Source organism: Lagopus leucura, unplaced genomic scaffold (genome assembly GCF_019238085.1).
Source record: "Lagopus leucura isolate 7727_CA_CO unplaced genomic scaffold, USGS_WTPT01 Super-Scaffold_100035, whole genome shotgun sequence".
Taxonomy (NCBI): Eukaryota; Metazoa; Chordata; class Aves; order Galliformes; family Phasianidae; genus Lagopus; species Lagopus leucura.
In genome coordinates this window covers 3709541-3727593 of record NW_024962284.1, presented here as the reverse complement: position 1 = coordinate 3727593, position 18053 = coordinate 3709541, and the positions used below count along the sequence as shown (strand labels likewise).

Here is an 18053-nt window from a genome sequence, read left to right as displayed (position 1 = left end):
TTTTTTTTTTTTTTTTTCTGAAGAATTTAGTAGAAAACAAGTGAAACACCACCTTTAAAAAAAGTCAGATATAATTCTTTGTAAATTTTGTTAGAAACTTGTAGTGCATGTCTAATACAGCATTGCTTTTATAATTACCACTGCCTAAGTATGAGATGAATGACTGCTGCAGTACCCGTTAGTATTTGAGCTATGGATCCTTATGCTTTAGATTTGTCTTTCCAGGCTTTGGTGGTGGTGGTGGTTTACTAAAGGTGAACTTCGTCTATTCCACATGACACAGGTTGTTTAACAGGAAAATGTTTTTATTAGAAGAGCTGGGTAAAGGGCCCATCTGGAACCAATTGAATTCTCTAATGGCCCAACCTTCTATTTCTGGATGGGAAGAGAAGAGAAAGCGGGGAGGAAATTCAGGCTAACAATGCAGATCTGCAGTGTGAATTTAAGAAGTTCCCTGCCGTCCTTCCAGCCTCCTGCTCCTGCACTCACAGGGATTTGCCACATCCTCAGCTTTGTACGTACAGACACTTCTCTGTCTTTCTGTAAATTAGTCCATTTGAATACCTGCTCTAAAAAGTCGTTGTCAGGGAGGTGTTAGGGGAGCACTCAAATAAAACAAATGTGAGAAAAACAAATTGTGCTATGGGAGGGAAAAAGAGCATGGGTCTATGACAGAAGGCAAGCACTCCTCAAGCTGCTCTCACTTGAGCCAGTTGTCACTAAAAGCCCACATGCTGTGGAACTAGGACTTAGTTGTAGGCTTTGCTCAACAACCCTTCTTAGATTACTGAACTATCCCTGCATGCCTCCCAGGGCTGCGTGCGAGGGCTCTGTCAATGACTGAAGGACTGTAAAAGTGCAAGGCTACATACTGCAGCCTAATTCAAAGTCCAGTGAAGATCCCAGATGTCTTTCCTTTGTTGCAAATGGCTTTGGACAGAACCTGTGCGTAGTATTTCCACATCAGATGGTAGGAATTCCACCCATCATGTGGTAGAAATCAGGCTGAGCTCATTAAAAAGTAAAAAGAAAAAAAAGGAAAGATGGAATAACTCTCTGCAGTTGCAGATACATCTTTAAAGGACTTTTTCAGGTCAGAAATACATTGAGGCATCACTCATTCAATATGTTGCATTTATAACCCACAAGCTTAGCAAGCTCACCATTTTGTAAACCTGTCTCATGTTCAGACACATCATTAAGCAATTTCTTTCTCAAATGCAGTCTGCCCATAAGAAAGTAAGCAATATCTACTTGTCTAGGACAAAAAAGTGTTACGCTGCATACGCTAATATACATTGTGTGACTCCGAACTTTTCTGATTGTGTTGCTTGTTTAGTTTCAAAGCCCAGTGTAGGAGTCAGTATTGATGTATCGCTGTATTTGCTGGTGTGTTTTTAGCAGTACAAAATAAGGTCTCTGCCCCAACCACCTTAAACACTGTTAGAAAGCTATGCAGAAGAATGTCTCCGTGAAGGAAGTACGTTTCCTTTTAGAAGGTGACAATTCTAAGCATTTTTTTGCAACTCATCTTGCACTATTAGCTCATAACAGGCTAGCAAAATGTAGGAAAATATTACATTGTTAATCAAAACAAACAGCTGTGAACATTGAAGCTGTGAATTTTCTGTAGCTTCTGTTCCACAGCCCCGTATCCACGGCAGAAACATTGTAGAGCATGTCTGGAGGCAATGAAGGTGAGAAGTGTTGCTTATAAAATGCCGGTGCATGTCTTTGTGCGTGTGTTTGGGGAGGCAATAACTGCGCAGTTGGTTGTAACCCCATCTGCTTAAGTGCACCGTGCAGTTGTTTGAAAAACCTTAGAAAAAAAGATAAAATCCTGAGTGCAGAGAGCCTAAAAATGCGTCTATGTTGAGAAAATGTGTCCAATTGATTATTCAGCTGGCAAAATGGAAATTTCAAGTTGCACAGACAGCTAATTGTGGCCTGCCTATGGAATGACAGGTCTATAATTTTTAGTTTTGTGCACATTCAAAGCCAGTCACCTTGACACTTAACAGTCCATTATCTGCCGGCCACCGACCATATGATGATATTCAAAGAGTGACAGGTCTTTTCCATTAAAGAATGATAAAATGCACTATGCTTTATTTGGATAAAGCTGTCTTCACAGACAGAACGAGCCAGGTGCTTATCTGATCCTTGCATGCAACAATGACATTGGGACACCTTTTACTCTACAGGGCTAACCCTTCTTTGTTGTCATTGTTCTTTTGGGATTAAAATGAGGGAAATTGGTAATCCCTAGCATTGTTTTCTATTAGAGCAGGTAAACTGGTATTCACATCTCTGGTTTGTTTCTGTATTAAATATGATAGATTGCAGGAAGAATTGGAACTCAGATCATGCAGCTGTGTGATTCACAATCAAGGAAGAAATAATTTGTTGTTGCTGTTGTTGTTTGCTTCTTCTTGATTTTGGTGTTGTTTTTCAATAAAATAGGCAGTTGTGTTTCCAGCATGAATACAAAGCAAGTTCTGGAAACAGGTCCCGCAGTTTTTTGTGATCAAAGAATAAAAGTCAGAATCCCACCACAAAGGAGGCTGAGAGCTGGCATTTCAATTAGACTCAACCAAGGGGCTGGATGCAGGATTCTGTGAGTTCTGCTCTACCTTCCTGTGGTGAATCTGACCAGGGCTCTCACGAGGCTGCAGTAAGAATGCATGACAGAGGACGTCTCTCTTTGTGGGAAGAGCCTGGCTCAAAAAGGAGGTGGCTCTTACTGCTGAGCATCTGGTCTTCTAGGCTAGGGAATCGCCTGGCTGAGTATCGTCCAGGCACCAGGGTATCTGCAGAGGAACATGAAGAAGCAGTACTGTGCGCTGGAAGATTGAGCCGTGATGGACAGAGTGTCTCCTCCTCAGAGCTGTGAAGGGAAGGGCAGGCCTCCGTGCTGCAGGCGTTGTGAGTACAGGAGCCCAGCTGGGGATGGGCCCAGCCAGAGCCGTCAACTTCACTTTGGCCTCAGTGCTCGTTTCTGTGCTGAATGGTTCTCAGGGAATTGTGTTCACTTATTTTTTTTTTCTAAATAGGAGGTTCTAGTAATGAATGTGGATGTGAATCTGAAAGTGCACTTAGAAAAACTATTTTAAAAATGTTTCTGAAGTTTTGTCAAGAGTCGGTGGTGTTTTTCCCGGCAACATCAGTGCAGGCTGGCTGATTTGTGTGCAGGAGCAAGTGCATACAGGCAGCCATTCAGAGCAGGGAAAAAGTTAATCATGCTTCATTTTAGGATGATCTTCAAACAATAACAATCCCATGAATAGCAAATTTGCAAATGAATTTCTCGAGTTATTAGGGTTAGTGATAGTAACCTTTGCCTCTGCAAAAGGCGACTTGCAAATTTTCAAGCTGACACACTGCTGCCATTTCAGTACCACGCGTTATTCCTCTGGTCCTTATTCAGCTGGTAATGAGTGAATATAAATCTATGCTTTTTTTTTTTTTCCTTCAGAAATGCCGTGCATCTGCAAATGCACAGTCTCCTATGCATGTATATGTGTGTGTATACCGTGTGTGTACAGAATATGAGGCATACTTATAGCTCTGGAGAAAAGGCTAATGAGGAGAGCATAGCCTGAAGTGAAGTCACGAGATTTCATTTGTTCCCTGCATGCTGCAGTAATACTAATAACACTACACCTTTTACTCTACAGAATGGCTTGTACTTGGGGAATTGTTTCATCCAATTTTCTTGCAAATAATGAATAAGTTCCCTCAGGTTTATTGGCACTATCTTGTGCACACTTTTTTGGTGTAAATTATTTATTCTACTAATTTAACAGCAAACAGTCCTGGATAGTGAGCTTAGTGAGGCAATTTCATACATATTGGTTGTAGGTTAATTATTTAGGGATTGAGATATCTCTGGTAATGCCAAACAAGTACAGACCTCATCAGAGAAAGCAATTGAATGTGTCTAGGTTTTCCAGATCTCAGATCGTGCAACCATTATATGATGGTCATTAAGTTTGGCATGTTATTGCAAAAGAACCCGAATGTGTTTTCCAGGTAGTCTATAAGTTAACCCTTAAAGTTCCCATCGTTTCCCAGGCAATCAATTCTGATCACTTGCAGCCAGCTATGCAGAGCGTGCAGATCCACATATGCTGTTATGGTGGAAATGGAGACGATTAAGGATGTTATTGGATATACATCTCGTGGGATAGCTCAGCGATTTGGGGGCTGTTGAAATATGGATGCAGAAGAATGAACAGATAAATCAAATTTGGGAACTAAAATAAAAATCCTCCATTCTTTGATATGCGTTTGTGCAGCCACAGAGAGGAGATAGTCTAACTGTTAGAATTTTTCCCAACTTCATAAAAGTAAAACAGAGAGAGATTTAGATGCTGATGGTTTGAAAAACATCACTGTCCAGTGTCACTTTAATGAAAGTGTGTTATTTTAAATTCAGTGAGGAAAACATTATTCTTAATTGATCGGAGGGGTTTTTTTAGCTGGCATAAAAGCAGTTGGGCAGTTGGTTTGAGAGAACTGTAACCTCTGAGCAGAACATGGGAAGACAGTGAATGAAAAGCAGAGTGAGGAGAAGCCTTGGGGAACGCTTGGTGTTTAGAAAATGTTGATGTTGAGGCATTTCCATTTCGTCATCTTTATTTCTATAATATACTTGGTGCTCTCTGGTATATTGTGCCTGACTTCTTAAATGGCATTCAAACCAGGCCTCTGGAAGGGTTGAGAACTCTGCTACCCATGCTGTGCACCTTTTCCATAGCTTTGGGGTGGGGTGAAGGGCTGGTCTGGTTTTGAAGGTCACCGATGGAGTAATCTGCTCTGCAGAGCATTTGTTTTCAAAGGGTTTGGAAATGATCTTTCTCTTGGGTGTTGATTCATTGTAATGTTAAATATAAAGCAAGCTCCTAACCTTGCCTGCTCGTTAAAGCAGGTAGTGCGGAAGATTTTGATCATCATTTTTTTCCTAAGGCAGTTAATTCTACAGCTTCAGGTCCACCTTCATGGATGAGCCCTACCTGGCTGATTAAGGATCTGCTTTGTTGAAGGAGGAAAGTTGTTTAGTGCAAAGCTTTAGGATTCACAGGCTTTCTAGTGTTGAGGGTTGAGGACATGGAGTTGAGATCATGATCATTTGCATTGTAGAAGGGATTTATTGAAGCATTCTGCACTAGTTGGATTTTCTTTAGCATGAAAGCCTTCGTGCCAGATGTACTGCACTGGTAGGAGAGGCAAATAACTGAAGCCAGATCATTAACAAGCACGGAAGGATGGAGTCACTTAGCTGAAGATTGAAGGAAACCTCTTTTGTTGCCACATAAGGGCATTCCACCCGTAAAGATTTCAAGAGTGCAGCTAAATATGTTTCCTATTTCCTATTTGCCTGGTCTGAGATGCATCCTAACAATATCTTTCCCTATTTCACTAAGTTAAAATAAATACTGTCCAATGAGGACGAGAAGTACAGATGTTTCCCCTGTCTTCTGGTTAGGAAGATGTGCTGATCTGACGGGTTCTCCAGTTGCAGTGGGATTTTTGCATTTGTAAGGAGAGAGCTAATAAAACTCATGATGAGTGGAAGAAGGTAAGAGATCCTCCTTTGGACAGAATTTTAATGGCAGTGTTACTTCAGGGAAGCAAGGTGGAGGCAGGAGCTAAAATCTAATGCTAGTCTGCTGCCTACATTCTGAAAAGAAGTCCAGAAGATGGAGGTTAAAATGTGCCCAAGGTTCTAATGAAGCAATGGGCTGGAATACACAGCTTAGGGATCGTTCAGCAACTTATGTTTTATTGAAATATGGAAACTAAAAATTAAAAACATGAAAGGAAGACTGCAGTTGTTATAAGAGCATACGAGGAATCTTGGCAAAAGTTTAAATAAACCTTATACAGCTGTGTTATGAAAAATATTTAATTCCATTTTAAATGCCATCAGTCTTTGTTTCAAAAGGCAAAAAAAACCAAAACCAAAAACAAAACAAAACAAAACCAACAAAAAAATGAACAACAAAACCACCAAAGTTGTGGTGGAGAGGTCTTTAAAAGCATCCCAATTGGAGGAAAAAAAATGAGGCATTTGTTTCACTAACGTAGCTGGGAACGCTCTAGCTGGTCCTGTGCTTAGATTAGTTCAGTGAAGGGGCACCTGAGAGAGTGTACGTGAGCAAGCCAGGTACTGGAAACAATCTTGCTTCTAGTTGTAAGGAACTCAACAAACCCTAATTTATCCTGTTCTAAGAAAACGCACGTTTATGAATTCTCCATTTTTCTTTTCTGTCTGTGCGTGTTCGATCATCAGTGTAGGGCGCAGGGAGGTAAACAGACGATACAAGCGTTTTTGTTGGATGTGATCCACGTCTGGATGAATATTCACTAACAAAACGCTGTACCCCACTCTGTCAGCTTCCTTGTTTCTGCTTTGCTGACCAGAGCTGAGCTGCTTGCTGTAACGCGACATGAGATCCAGCACTGATTGCTAGCAGCACACTTCTTCGTCTGCTCACAGATGGAGATCCTCCTTCTCTTCATGGTACTGAGCAGAATTTTTGCAGAGACGATACTATAGACTGGCACAACAGGAAGGGTTTTTAATCTTTTTCCTAGCAAAACTCAGTGAAAATCTTCAGCAACCTAGCATGGCTTGTCTGCTAGGCTTTATGCGGTAGCTGCTTTTTATTTCTGCAGAGCAGCTCTTAAACGCAGTGCAAACCAGACCGTGCCAAACAGATGACACTTTCTGTTATGTTGTAAGCTGTTTCCCAGTTTACTTCTTGAATGGCACGAGAATGCAGCTCAGCCTATCTGCCTGGAAAGGAGAGCACAGTACTGCTTTGGACACAACCAAAACGATCAGGGAAGCTTGAAATAAGAAAGCCTGACAGATTGGGGTTTTCTGGGTGGAATGCGGCCTTTAAAACTCTCTCAAGGGAGTTACATTTTCTCTTTCAATGACATGTCTTCCAATAAGTCCTCTCATTTTCACATTGTTCTTCAGTATGAAATGTTAAAAGGAGAAGCCACCTGCCTGATTCACGAGTAGTCAGCATTTGATGACCGCGTTAAGATTGGCCTTTGCTGAGTTGTCCTCCTCGCTGTAATACTTGCTCTCCCTTTCAGATTTCCTGTATTCTACTACTCCATTATGGAGAAATAAGATGAGTCTTTGGATATGCATTTCCAAATCGTCACCTCATTGAAGTGTTTAGGTTTTGGTTTGGACTGTTTCTTCCCCAGAAGTTTGCAAGTTGATGTTACGGATACGACGCCACATAGAAAAGGTGGTTTTCCATGCTAATGTGAAACTCTGTCTTTTTTTATTATCCTGCAAAAAATTCCAGCATTTTTGGCATGAGAAAATACCCTAAAGAATATATTCAGACTATGTAAGTGTATTTGGTAATGTAATTCTCAAGCCTAACATCCAGTTCATTTTCAGTGTGGCCTAACACTTCTGGTGTGACATTACTGAAAACATGCTGATTAAAGCCAGCTCTCTTATGCATACTTTACCTCTGTGACCTATGAGTAGCTTGAAACCATTTGAACTCCATCTAAATTGGATCCCCCTGGTTGTAAGTGTTACTGTGTGTCAGTTCTGTGTCAGTTGGATGGAAATCTTGCTGCAGAGGATGAAAGTTCACAGCTCTGTATTAATCTACTGGGCACACTCTATCTAATGCCTTCAGTTTTCTTGAAATGCAGCTGCTGATGACCTCTGACAGGTAACACGCAATATAGGATTTTCTAATATTCATTTTCAGTGTAAGTATTTTAAAAGTGTCTTCTGCACAAAATAGATGATAGGAGAGATAAAATTAAGAATAGTGACAAGTAGGTTATCAGAAAAAGAGACTTCTGTTAATAAAACGTATCTGGGCCCATTGCTTCATAATTCTTTTTCTCAAAACGGAACATGCAGCCCCTGGCTTCAGTAAAGGAAGCTGTGCACCAATAAACTGCTGGCTGTGATTCTGTATGGCCCTGATGTCTGTAGGTTCAAACTGGTGTGTGGAGTTTAGCAAATATCGTATATACATTCCTGAAGCTTCATGGCTTCTGGAGCAAACAGCATAAATCATTGCAAGGTAGTAGAATTTAACTCACAGATAGGAACTACTAATTCAGCACCAGCTCTGATTTAAAAGAGAATCTGTATACCTTTATCCAGCCTGAGTGCCACTGTTGTCAACATCCTCTGTTACAGTGCAACACAGAATCACAGAATGGTTGGGTTGGAAGGGACCTGAAGGATCATGAATCTCCAATCCCTCTGTTGCAGGCAGGGCCAGCAACCTCCACATTTAACACCAGCCCAGGCTGCCCAGAGCCCCATCCAACCTGGCCTTGAACACCTCTGCTGTCTCTCTGTTACAGAGCCTTAAATTGCAAGTACATTACATTTGGGTTTGCTTTTGAAGTGACCTTTTTTGTGCAGAAAATTCCAAGCTAAAACAAAGTCTAATGGGTTCCAGCTTGTAAGTTTGCAGCTTGATCTCATTTCCATTAAAACTACCATTAAGACCTATGTCTTTTTCAGTGGGAGCAGGATTTAAATATTGAGCAAGCATCTGAAAGGAAGCTAATCTTGCATTCCTTGCAAACCCCAGATTGTCTCTGAAAACAGTGATTTTTGGTAGGCGGAAGGAAGTCTGAGGTTAAGTGCTGGTTTGTGATGGGAAGATGATGACACTGGGAGGGATGCTTTTCAGGCACTAGGCATGAAGCAAATACAGCTTTCTCAAAGCCCTATGCCTGGAAGCATTCAAGGCCAGGCTGGATGGGGCCCTGGGCAGCCTGATCTGGTGGGTGGCAACCAGCCCATGGCAGGAGGGTTGGGGGTTTATGCCCCTTGCAATCCAAGTCATTCTGTGGTTCTGTACATGGGGTATTTTAAGACACTAGCTGTCAGATCACTTCTTACAATGGTTTGAGTGTGTTGTTTTTCTGTTCCTTCCACTTTAAAATCCAGACTTAGAAGATTTTGAGAGCCTCTTTTCCTGTGAATCACATGCAGAAATAGATTTTTGATGGCAACCCGTGAATAGCTCTAGAGCCTTAGGGTTCCCTTCCACCAGTGGCTCCTGGTGCCTGCTGGCTGAGTGGAAGGCAGGGGCCTGAGATCCTGCAGCAGCACTGCCACGCAGGTACAGACATGGCACATGCACACATTCTGATATAACAGTATAGGCGTTCTTGCAACTGTGTAGCAACAACAAAATTTAAGAATAAAGTAGCAGCAGCTTGCAGTCTGGCAGTCTTGCGGCTTGTGGTCTTTAAGCATTGATTTTTGCTTTGTTAATTTGGCAGTATTGAATGCAGGTAACTGGTGTTCTGACCCGACAAACATGGGAAAAGAGCACACGGGTGAAAATCCATCAGATGAGAGAATGCTTTGAAATCACATGAGTGTGTGCAGTTATTCAGATTTGGAACTGAAAGCATTAAAGTATGGACTGATAACGATAACCTCTTTCTTTTCTCTTCTTCTGAATTATAATAGAGAACCCACGACCAGAAGAATAGTTTAGTCATTGAAGAACTTGTATATATGGCAGATTTTCATTTTAAGCCTTCAACTGTGCTGTAGGATAAACTAAATTTGAAAGAATAATAAGCATTATTGAAAAAAAAAGCCAGCAAGGTGTGAGGTGGTACAGTTTAGTAAACTTTGCTGCATCTGAAATAGCTGACTAAAAATCAGGTATACTTAGAGAAATTGTTCTATCAATAACAAATGTCTCATCTCAGATATGAGTCTGGTGTCAGAGCAGGACAAAGCATTTTCCAACTACACCACTTTAGCAAGAGCTAAAGCCAAGGACTCCCATAGAATGAAGATGATTCTATAGCTTCTGCTGTCTGATCCAGTAACACAAAGTAAAGCCTCAGTCTGAAGCTTGAGCAGAAGCTCAAGTATATACTTGTTCATGTTTATTCTGGAATTTTACCTTCTTAAGGTTAACAACTGATTCTGAATGGTCGTTGTCTGACTGTTAGTTTATCTTGCATCTTGGCGGAGACATGAGCTAATCTCAGGAAGTCATCTGTCCAGATTTGACTTAAAAGCTACAGAGTTTTGTAGGTCTGGCCCATACTGTGCCTGCCACAGGCCTTGCGGAAAGCTGGTGTCTAAATCCTTACTTCTTCCTTTGTCTTTTGCTCTGCTATTTCTGTATTTTAATTTTGGTTTTCTTTTCACTTCCCTTTTCCAGAGGTGGCACATCTCAATGGATGGGCTGTTGTGACAGTGAGGGTGCTGCACACTGACACTGGGACTCTGCTTCTCTCAGCCACTGTCAAAGGCTATGGTGTGAGCAGATCAGAGAGCACAAGAAGGACCAGTGGGAATTCGGATGGACGAAGAGGTACCCTGGTTACATTTTGAGTGAGATATATAATGATGTAAAAAAAATATACGTTTTTCTTTTAGAAGGGATCTTTCAAATCACAGTTGTGAATTTGCAGTAATGACATCACAAAAGATAGAATTTTGTCTAGCAAGTCAGAGGGGAATAAAGTATAAGCTCTGACAGAAGTCTCCTGAAGTCCATAGATTGGATTAACAGTAACTGACAGTGAAAGTGACTTTTTAACATGCAGATTTTGAGATCACCTCATGGGAAAGGATGATATCAAAACTGACGGAAATCATGCCTAGATTACTTTATAAACTTAATGTATTACCAGAAAATCCTCTCATGATGTCATTTACACTTTTTCTACTAAGCCTCCTATCTGTATATCCCCTAATAGACGGAAGCCTTCTTGATATTTATTAACACAACTTTCTAATTAGGCTTGTTGATAATTAATCTGGATATATCCATGTGCATGCAGAAGGACCTCATTATCATTCTTTTAAAGTTTGATGTAGGACCTTCCAGAGATGCTTGCTTATGGCTCTTTTCCATTTCATGTTTTCTGCTGCGTGCGTGCCATGGCGAGACTGTAGGTGTAGCTCCATTTTCAAATCAGAGCACACTTTAAAGCAATCAGCACTTGGTATCCACAGCTGCGTTAATGTTGATGTTGCCTTTGGCACGTAGAGACCTTGCTATGGCTGTAATAAATATTTGGACACAAACATTTTCTTTTACAATAGCACACTTTCTATTATTTCTGGGTCTCCTTTGTTTGTTTGTTTGTTTTTCAATTTCTGTTACTTCCTGATTCTTGTCCAGCTCTACAAGCACTCTCTAGAGTGGCAGGAGGAATAATATAGAGCTTGCAGTCTATCATCTATCTGCATTCCCTTTGCATTAGGTGTAACACTGGCATGAAAATTAGAGCCCTTGCTCCAATTTTTCCAGCTGTCTCTGTCTCTCTGTGATCTTTTCGTACAAATTTTCTGGCACGTCTTTGAATATGCAAGCTTATATCACTTTCTTAAGCATACATGTGTTCCTGTCTCAAAACATGGGTACAACTGAATGGAATCTTTATTGATGGTTGTTGGCTCTTTTGTTTGTGTTTTTTTTTCTTTTCAGTAATTCAAGTGTATTTACCCATCTTATCAAGTCAAGAAAACATTTGTTTTCTTCCCTTGTCCTCCTTTTTTCCAGATTTCAGTGTAAGTTTGTCTGATTTTCAATCAAAATCGTATGAATAAAGCAATATCAGGATCTTTTCACTGCCATCTTCAGGTCTTTATTTGTAGAGTACTTTTACAGCTTCAGGAATTGTTGAATTTTGGGGAAGAAATGCCATCTTACTTCTGAGGTTACATTTCTTTTCTTTTCCTTAGCAATATTATCGCTTTAAAACTGTAGTATGTTTTCTATTTCGGTCTTTTCCTGTTGCCCCAAGAGATTACTAGGATTTGCACTGGCTGCAGTGCTGTTCTTATTCTGCACATGGTTACGGGTAGGCAGGTGAGAAACGCCAGGGCCAAACATGGTATGCTATTGGAAGAGCTTGTGCCAGCATTTGGGCTTGAATAATTTGGGGGAGACACGATGTCACCGTCTCCATGAAGTGAATGAAAACAGGAATGTTTGGCTGTATTTTGGGGATGCGTTTCAAAAATAACAATGAAAATAACTTCCTGTACATTTCCTTAGTTTCTGCATTTAGCCTCTGGTTTCACAGTCCTTGCCCTGCATTTCTCATGTCCTAGAAGTATTTCTGTTTCATTATTTTTCAAGCAGAGTTTGATGACACTGATTTAGCAGTTTCTCACAGTTCACTGCTTCAGTTTTCATCAAATTATACTTCTGGTTATACTAGACACCTTCATCATCAATTTCCATATGCCTCAAAGACATGCAGGGACCGGTTTGCCAACACTGAATTCAAATGCTAGACAATAACTGGAATAGAGGATTTTTTTTTCTTAGGATATCTGAGACAAAGGATGTGGAATTGCTCAGCTCTTAGCATGTGGTTTCAGCCTGTATGCATTCAAAATCTAGACAATAACTGCTATGAAATATTGATTTTTACAGTGTCAAATCAAGGGATAAAGATGAATGCTAACCAGAGATTTTACCCCAAGATCTGACCCTTTTCTTCCCAGAGCAACACTAGGGAACAACGCGTGTGAAATCTAACTTCTGTCTTTCGCCACAGAATGGAGGCTTCATAAACGTCTCGCGCTGTGTTTTCTGTGCAACAGAATTTGATAATTATGGTAGTTAACTAGTGAAGATTTTAGCTGTGGGCTTTCAGATGTACTTTCAGATCAGCGGTGTTGCTGGGGACATTCAAAGTGACAAGACTCTCAAAAACGACTGGGAAAATCTTTTCCTTCCTTCAGGGAGTCTTGTTCTTAACTTCGTGCTCAAACTGAAAAGATGTCCATGCTGGAATGCTTGACCTCTTTAAGGGCTTTTCATTATGTTCATCCTACAGTTCCCTGCAATTTTCTATAAAGGGAACATCACCTGGCCCAAAGGTAGTTTGGAGCCCACGGACTGAAACTAGATGTAGATTTGCCAGAGACCATGACTCTTACATCTGTCAAAAGTTAGTTATGCAAGGCATGAAGTGAAGCTCTGGTGCCTATTTGTTTAGAGGTAAAGACATTAACTCTGAGTAACTGCTAACAAGTCAGCAGCAGCAGGTGAATTTGCAATTAAATGTATAGCCTTCCAAAAACAAACAAGCAAACAAAACTTTCTGATACCACTGACTTCTCAGAACTCATGGGTATCCAGTTTGTCTTACATCCATGAGCAGAAATGTCTTGTGGACAGACTGCCATAGGATGAATTAATGCAGAAGGAAGGCAGTTGCTGCCTAAGTCAGAGGTCACACAGGGGAGAGGTTCGTGATACTGTGGTACTGCATGCCTCTTTCCTGCCAGAATGTGAAGTTTTGAAATTTCTTAGCACAATGAGCTTTGTGTGGCTGAACTGCAGCTGAAGTAGACTGAAGGCTTTGGCTTTGGCTGGATGCATTGTAGATTAATGAGCTGGTAAAAAGATCACTTCAGAAAAAGGCATCTACCTTCTGCTGAATAGGCAAATTGATATGTAACAAATAGGATATTTGACCACCTCATAGTACTTTCATATTTGGTTATTCAGTGCCACAGCTTGTTGACCAGGTGAACCCCAAACACCTTTCCTTGTCACGTGTTCTGAGCCTTCAGAATCTGGAAGCAAACCTAAACGTTCCTGCAGTAATGTCGTTGCAATAGCTGCCATGCATCAAACAATATTTGCATCTGTATGTATGGACAAAACTGAAGTCCCTGCCTGCTCTGTTACGAAGAAATAAATCACCCAGACTTTGTTCTCCATTTTGAAACAAATCAGTCCTGTTCCCCAAGCTCCCATTTATTGGGAATGGTTTCTTCTCTAGGTACCTTGTCTAGCAGTTACATTGAGAGTTTCTAGAAGGGAAAATGATTCGCCTGCTGCTTTTTTTGCATCAGTTTTTGTCTCTGCAGAGAAAGTTCCAATCAAATATTTTATTTAATTTAATGGGGGAAAAGCAGCAGTCATTATCCTGTGACAAGGTTCCGGTTCATCAAATAGAAAACAAACGCCCAGAGGAGAACTAGTGATACTTTCTTCAGTAGTCTTGTTTGATGCTCTACCAGCATTATAATTATGTGTTCCTCTCTGTCTGCAGATTCTGACAGAAGGCTTCAGTTTTGCTTCCCAAAGAGAATTGTCCTTCTTCCCAAAAAGCTGGTGTACTTGTGTGGAGAGGCCATGGATTCTTCCTGAAGACAGCGTGTTTGCTGGCGTGTTTGGCAGGTTAGTACATGGGCACATACTTGTGAGAGGAAAAAGTCAGATAAAAAGTTGTAACAGTGGAGGCTGCAAAAATTTAAAGCCAAGAGGTGATGCATTTTTTTAAATTCATTTTTTTAAGGTTTAATTAGCTGCTAGTTCCCATCTTTGATTTTTGGAAGGGAAAGACACTCTAAGAGCTGAAAGAGCAGCTTGTATCTTCAAAACTGATTTTGTTTGTTGGTTTTTATATCTAGTACCTTGTTTTCCTGTTGTGTGTGCGTTGTTGGCCACCAAATGCTTAGTGACTTCCAGGCTACAAATGAAGAAAGAAAGCAGTGGAGAACTTTTCATCCATCCAACTACATTCTGCAAATTTGGAATGTGGTATTTGCTTAGTGGGGCATAAAGCCTTGACAAACAGAATATTCCCAGTTGTCTCTACTTCCACGGTTACTGAAGAATTTTTAGTTGAATGAGTGGAACAACTGTGTTAAGATACAGTTCTTGGCAGAACTGCAGTGGTGTGTGTTGAAATATGGTGAATCTGGTGACTTAGTTTAGGCTACTAGCAGCAGCTAACTACTGGATCCAACTCTACATACTTAATACTTTAACAAATCAAAATATGTGTGGTCTAGCACTGCAGGTGTTGCACACCAACACGTCCCAATCTCTAAAAGCTGAAATTGAGTTCTCTGTGCAATGCAAATGAGAACCCTCATTACCATGGTCTTAAATGGGTTAAAAATCCAGCTAAAACAAACAAATGAAGCCTCCAAAGGGCAGGACAAAGCAATGAAAAACTCATAAAAACCTCCCTGAGACTGTGTCCAAACTAAAAGATAGTGTGAAACACTGGCCTGCCTTTTTCTGAAACTGTAACATTGTCTGTGCCAGCCTTGGTCCTGTGCTGCTGACCGCAGCATGGCACTGGGGAAGCAGAACTGCTTTAAAACCTTTCTGGCCTTTTCAATAGGAGGCATTTTTATAAACAGGTTCTTTTTTCCCTGTGTGGTTTGTGTCCTTAAACAATGGAAGCAAAGAAAAAACAACTGATAGAGGAGTGGAAGAGTTGTAGGAACACCCTCAGGATAGCGTTGTTGATCATTCGTTACTGTGAGGTATGGCCTTGCAGTCAAGTCTTGCCTCCTTGGGTCAGATGATGGGATATTCCTGAGATGCCTTACTTTGAGAGTAGCTTTACAAGTCATGGAGCATGATAAGGCACCAAAAGATGTAGTGCATCCTAGCTGGGTAGGGTCTGTGTCAGGACAGTCCTTTATCACAGATCAGTGTCATGATACGCAGTTGCAAAATTTGCCTGTTTTATTTCCTTTTCTTTTTTATCCCTTTTCTTTAAAAGATGACTCAAAAGTTTGTATTATAGAAGGAGCAAGATCTGAGGAACATGCTGTAAATGATACCTTTCTTGTATTGCTTCACAAACAGGGAAGAGTTGGGGAAGAGTTTTTGCAATCAGAGCATGATAGATTTTGGAAAATCTCATGAGATTGTAGTATGTTCTAATTTTTAACATCCATCAGGTACATCTGTGCATTTGATGATACCTGGCATGGATTTGTAAAAGTGAAAGAACAAAATCCAGGGCAAACTCTGACCATGTCTGAGGCTTTGTGTACCATATACACCTTTAAGATTACAAGTAGGAAGTATTAAAGTAAGCAAAAGCTGCTTATTTTGGACTTCATCCAACTAGAAAAATCAGTCCTGTGACACTCATGGTAGGCAGCTTGGTTACTTTTTGATTTTTCAAATGTATCTCCAAAATCCTGTCAAACTTATATGAGTAGGTCTGCATCCCAGCCAAAATAAGGGCGTTTTCTTTGTACTCACATACTTGCATTTTGAGCTGCTCTTTTTATTTGAAAGTAAAGGTGGCGAATAGAACTCCTTTCCTCTGAACACCTTTCAGTCAATGTAAGAAAGCTATTTTTCCCTTTGATAGCAACTCTAGGGCCAGTGCATTTCTAGAAGTAGGTGCTTGGAAAGCACTCTGTTCTCAGAGCAGAAGACAAGGAGTTTGCTGTGTTCTGTTACAAGTTATCACAGAGCTCTTTGAGCTTTCTCTCACCTACCAATACTTCTTCCCTCTCTTTTCTGCTGTGCTAAGAGCTCGTTGGTTGTTATAGTGCTGGGGGCTCTAGACGTGCTAGAAAGGAAGGAAAAGCCTTGCTTCTGTGACTGCGTAGAAGGGATTCAGCAGGTTCTGGGTCAAACCCACTCACATCCCCTGGTATTTTTATATTTACCTGGCATCAGTAGCAGTGAAGCTCTCCTATCCTCTCTGTGTCCTCGGTTGCTCATCCCGTTCCCGGCTCTGTCCCAGCACAAGCATTAGTGCAGTTGGGAGGTGAATCAGAAGGGGAGGCTGTGCCCTGGCGCTGGCTGCGTGTCCCCAGAGGGGCTCACTGCTCACACAGGCTGGCTGGGTGGGCAGAGTGCTGCGTTGCTGTTTTTTCCTCGGTTTCAGTCAGCTAAAAATATGTGGCAAGCTACGGCCTCAGCCTTCATTGCATTCAAGGCTTCCCTGGAGATGTTCTTTGATTTGCGGACCATTTTGTCTGAAACAGGATTGTTCCTTTGGTCTGTGGTGCTTACTTCTGTTGCAAGGAAAAACAAAAGATCTAATAAAAATAAAAGATTGCTAATAAAAGATCAGAAAGATCTAACATAAAATTAGGAAAAAAAAACAAACAACCCATGTGGTTCAATTCCTTTCTCAGGTTGATTTTTCTTCTTGTCCTTCCAAACAGGACAACCCAGCCTGGTGGATTTCTGTCCGACAATGCCCGGACCCTTCTCATTGTTTTCAGCAACAAAGAAAATCCCCTCTAGTTTCCATGCATAGGCGAAGGTTGGCCTGAGCCGAAATTATTTACTGGAAATTTATAGGACACAGCATGCTCTTAGAAGCCTGTTCCTACCAGGCTCTCATTTTTCTGCCCACTTCTTAGGATTTTTTCCTTCTTTGCACTATGGATATATGGCTGGAAGTCCTCTTCTCATTTGTTGTCTCGAAGCGAAGGAACAAACACATCTGCCTTCGCTTCTCTACTTTGTCACCATTGTGGCTGCTGACACAAATGCTGTAGCTTTTTTAAAAAAAAAAAAAAAAAAAGCCAAAAAAGCCACCAGCAACCTCTCTGATTCTGCCTCCTTCGCTTCTGTGTAGAAAAGCCCCAGTTGCCCTAAGACAATGTTCAGCCTGAAATGACAAGCCCACGCTGCCGTTTCTGTTTTTCTCCCGGCTGCCGAGGTTAGCTCATCTCCGGCAGAACACAGCACTGCAGTGCTCTCCAGCCAGGAAAGGTGCGCAGCCTGTGGAAACCTTTTGGGGGGGTTGTTTTTCTTTTTCTTTCTTTCTTTCTTTCTTTTTTTTTTTTTTTTTTTTTTTTTTTTTGGCGTGTGAATTGGCGACGTTGGTGTTTTCTCTCTCCCCGAGCGGAGGAAAAGAGCCGCAGCGCCGCGAGATGCCGAGCTGCAGGCAGAGCCGCGGGCAGGGGCCGCCCTGCGGGTCTCGGCCCCGGCCTCCCCGCCCTGACCCCGGCACGGAGCCGCCGCTCTCGGAGGCCTCCCCTCCCCTCCCGGCTCGGCGGAGGAGGCTTTGCCGCACTTGGGAAACGCAGCAGCGAATCCTCCCTCCCTCCGTGCCCGGGGGGGCGAAGTGCGAGGCAGCGGGAGGAGCTGTGTGTGCGAGTGTGTGTGTGCGTGTGTGTGTGAGCGAGCAGCTCCGCGGCCGCCGCGTTTCCTGGTGCCTGCTCCCTGACCCCAGTGGCAGCTCCGCTCACTGCACCGCGCCCAGGCCGCCGACGCCGCCGCCGCCGCCGCCGGGCACCGCCGCGGGTCGGGCGC

At 41.9% G+C, this 18053-nt stretch overlaps 1 protein-coding gene across 1 annotated transcript in view; it reads left to right on the top strand.

Annotated features, from left to right (window-relative positions):
* MPPED2 (metallophosphoesterase domain containing 2) overlaps positions 1-18053 on the top strand; it is a 122466-nt gene that overhangs the window by 13786 nt on the left and 90627 nt on the right. The window contains exons 2-3 of the mRNA XM_042882764.1: positions 10209-10361; positions 14074-14201. The gene's annotated coding sequence lies outside the window, so the exon portion shown is untranslated. The remainder of the gene's footprint in view (positions 1-10208; positions 10362-14073; positions 14202-18053) is intronic.